We start from the raw sequence: 3,726 nt of genomic DNA on the forward strand, positions 1-3,726 counted from the left end.
AGCAAGATAACTTCTCTGAATTTCATTCCCTTCAATGAACAGGTTCTATTGTTATTTCTAATGTGTATCTCTGCTCACAATGCTCATTGCCTCCACTTTCTGCTTTGCCTATAGGATGAACAGAAGGCCAAGCATAATGTTCCTGTTATTCAGAACGAACGTTGCTTGCTTCTGAACTCTGCTTGAATTTGGTTGTTAGCAACAGAGAATCTGTAGGAAGGTCCACAAAATCACTTGATCTCTTCCTCCAAAGGCAAATGCAGGTGGAGCTTGAAATCCAATAAATCTATAGAAGGCTAAACTTTAAGTTCATAATTTTGCATGTCCAATGACCAATGTTATACATATCCAAATGATACAACAACAAAAGTTTCCTCGCCCACCCAATAAGGATAAAACCTAACTCAAGAGTACCTGCTGCTGCCCTGTGTACCATTTAAGATGCTTAAGCGCTTTTTTTTATTGAAGTATTTGTATTTTTTAAAAAAAAAATCAGTTATTGATGATATAATAAAATAGAATCTAACTTAAGCATTTAAAATAGTTCATTGAAGGGCTGGCACCATGGTAGAGTAAGCTAAGTCTCCATCTCTTGTGCTACCATCCCAAATGGATGCCAGTTCATGTCTTGGCTGCTCCACTGCCCATCCAGCTCCCTGCTATAGCCTGGGGAAAACAGTGCAGGATGACCCAGAGCCTTGGTTCCCTGCACTTGCACAAAAGATCCAAAAGAAATTCCTGGCTCTTGGATGCTGGTCGACTTAGCTGTAGACTCTGAGGCCATTTTGGAAGTGAACCTGCAGATGAAAGATCTCTGTGTGTGTGTGTGTGTCTCCTTCTCTTTCTGCAACTCTGTCTTTCCAGTAAAAATAAATGTTTTTAAACAATAGTCCGTTGAAAGATAAACTAACACATTAAGCTTAACTGTCAGGGTAACACCTGTTTTAATTTTAGAAGAAAAGAGAAATGAAGGTATATTAAAATTATGGCCAGCAATTTGGGTTCATTTGGACACTTACAGATGATTTAGTAGGCACATGGAAAGGCACAATGTTTAAAAATCAATCTATTAAGGTTTAGAAATGATGTATGATAAAAAGGGAGAGATGCACATTTCAGAGTTAATGTCCGAAAGTAAAGAAAACGGCCACTAATTATCACAACAAATATTTTAATGAATCTTTCTGTTTCACATTAGTATGATTTTTCGGTAGAACACCTTTCCTCTTTGGATGCTGAACGAGATGTTGGTTGTATCAGATAACTTACAGAAAGAAGTATGTGCTATACCTGTGCATTTTAAAGGACCCAGGAATAGAACATCCTGTCCTCCTGCCAAAGTTCAATGTTGCAATGGTCTAAGTAGAAAACAGTTGATAGAATTGCAGAAGTATATGGAAACCCAATCTTTTCATCCTTTTTTTTCTAGCAGTAAATATTACTATGAAAAATGAATGATCAGATTGTAAAAATACTTGTGTAAAACTGCATTAAATGGGGCCCAGCAGCGTGGCCTAGCGGCTTAAGTCCTAGCGTTGAACGCGCCGGGATCCTATATGGGTGCTGGTTCTAATTCCAGCATCTCCACTTCCCATCCAGCTCCCTGCTTGTGGCCTGGGAAAGCAGTCGAGGACGGCCCAAAGATTTGGGACCCTGCACCCGCGTGGGAGACCTGGAAGAGGTTCCTGGTTGCCGGCATTGGATCAGCGCAGCACCGCCCATTGCGGCTCACTTGGGGAGTGAAACATCGGATGGAAGATCTCCCTCTCTGTCTCTCCTCCTCTCTGTATATCCGGCTTTCCAATAATAAAATCTTAAAAAAAAACTGCATTAAATGTCTTTACTATCTAACAGAGGTGAACCTTAAGAATATGCAACAAAGGCAGTAATTGAGAAAAACAACAAGGAGAGTGATTGTATTTTCTATTTCAAATAATGTGGATGATGCTGTCACTAGGCAATGAAAGAAAACATAGCACCACTGGCAGCAGAAGCCACAGATGATTTGGGCGATCTACTAGCTAAGGAAAGTTGGCACCAGAACACCCCAAAGTGAACATCCATAGGAGCCACTCATCTTACAAGTCTGGAAATCATTGTAGCACTTAAAACCCATGTCATGTATCTAACATGCAGTTCATCAAAACTGAGTTAAGTGTTTTCTTTCCCTCTTATAGAGTGCTTCTTGTGTTGTTGGCAAGCCTTAAAAGAGTTGAATCACAGATTCTCTTGATTTACCTACGCCAGTCCATTTAACTGGAATTCGTATCTCGCCTTTTATAAATGAGACGTATTTTTCTGCATCAAGAGGTAGCTCTTTGGATGTTCTTGTATTTGATATGTCTGTGTTCCATCCTGAGGAAGTCTTACATTAAACTTCAATCTTATTTATGAATTATTGGTGTTCTGGGAAATGAGGTATGATTTCACCATCTAACTTACCAGCAATTCCATCTTCGATTTCCATAAGCATGTCCCATATATGCAGTTTGGAAGGTGCCAAAGTAGTCAATCAATCAATGAGTAAAACAAGGTCCAACCATCCACATCTTTTTCTTCCAATAGTTACATGAAACTTTCTGCTCCCTGTTTGTAATAATTCTCCAATTTCTTTGTCTTACTCTGTAGGAAACACATCAATACAAAATGGAGTTGAATTAGCTCTCATAACTCCATCCATTTCCCCTAAACTCTAAGGGATCATACCCAAACCTGTACAAATACCTTCAATGGTATGGTTTGAAGTGGTTACAAAAAGGGGAGGTCTCCCAAATCAATATATCCAATAGTGAAGCAGTTGCTGTATCTTCATCTAAGATTTTCTTTGGTGGTCCACGTGGGGGTCTCATAAAGGAAATAAGCCCAATTTTTCATTATCGGTTTATCTTTTCCATATAACCCTTGGATTTTTGTAGCTAACCTTTAATGTCTATTTCCAAAGTGGGGTATACAGATGTGCATCATTTACCTGGGGATTTGAACCTCTCAGAAAACACATCAAAGTCAGAAACAAGATTGTACATCTGAAATCCCCGCTAAGCCACGTTCACAGAATTAACTGGGCTCATGCCCTTCTTCTGTGGTTTTCTCCACTTTTTTTTTTCTGTTTATTTTTGTCTCTTTTGTTCCTGGGCATTAGCAGCTACTTGATGAAAATTGAATACAATATGAGCTCAGTCAATATACAATAAGCCTTTTCTCTGAGCCTTACAGGCTCATTCTGTCACGGACATTTCTCTCTGATATTTCAGACAATCCTGGTGGATGAATTCCTACACTATTTCCAAATGAACGCATTAACATTAGTTTAAATTAACTACACAGGGAAAGATGAAAATCATGTTCCACAGAATTAACAATAACTGCCCAGGACAGCGTAACTTCTGCCCTGGCAGGAGAATGTGGGTGTCCTGTGCCCCCAGATCTTTGCCTGGGTCATCCCACTGCCACACCCTGGCCCCAGCGGTGGCCCTTGTGCCCCTTTCCTTTTGCCTGTTGTTGGACCTGACCACAGAGCTCTGAGACAAAAAGCCGTGACCACCGTCTTGAGGCGAACTGAGAAATGGATGACATGGGAGAGTTCTTCGTGATATTCTGAAAAAAAAAAAAAAAAAAACACTTGTAAATTGTATTAAAAATAGATCTTCATTAAAGGCATAAGTTTAATGAAGGCTCCAGCATTTCCAAGCTAGCTAAATTAACATGACCCCTCCTTCAGCAGATTAC

The 3,726-nt window shown here is 39.7% G+C and overlaps 1 pseudogene; it reads right to left on the reverse strand.

The window, feature by feature from the left end:
- Positions 1 to 2,203: 2,203 nt before the first annotated feature.
- Positions 2,204 to 3,297, reverse strand: LOC101529606 (adenylosuccinate synthetase isozyme 2-like; annotated as a pseudogene).
- Between the last annotated feature and the right edge of the window lie 429 nt (positions 3,298 to 3,726).

This window comes from Ochotona princeps, chromosome 23, assembly GCF_030435755.1.
Source record: "Ochotona princeps isolate mOchPri1 chromosome 23, mOchPri1.hap1, whole genome shotgun sequence".
NCBI lineage: Eukaryota > Metazoa > Chordata > Mammalia > Lagomorpha > Ochotonidae > Ochotona > Ochotona princeps.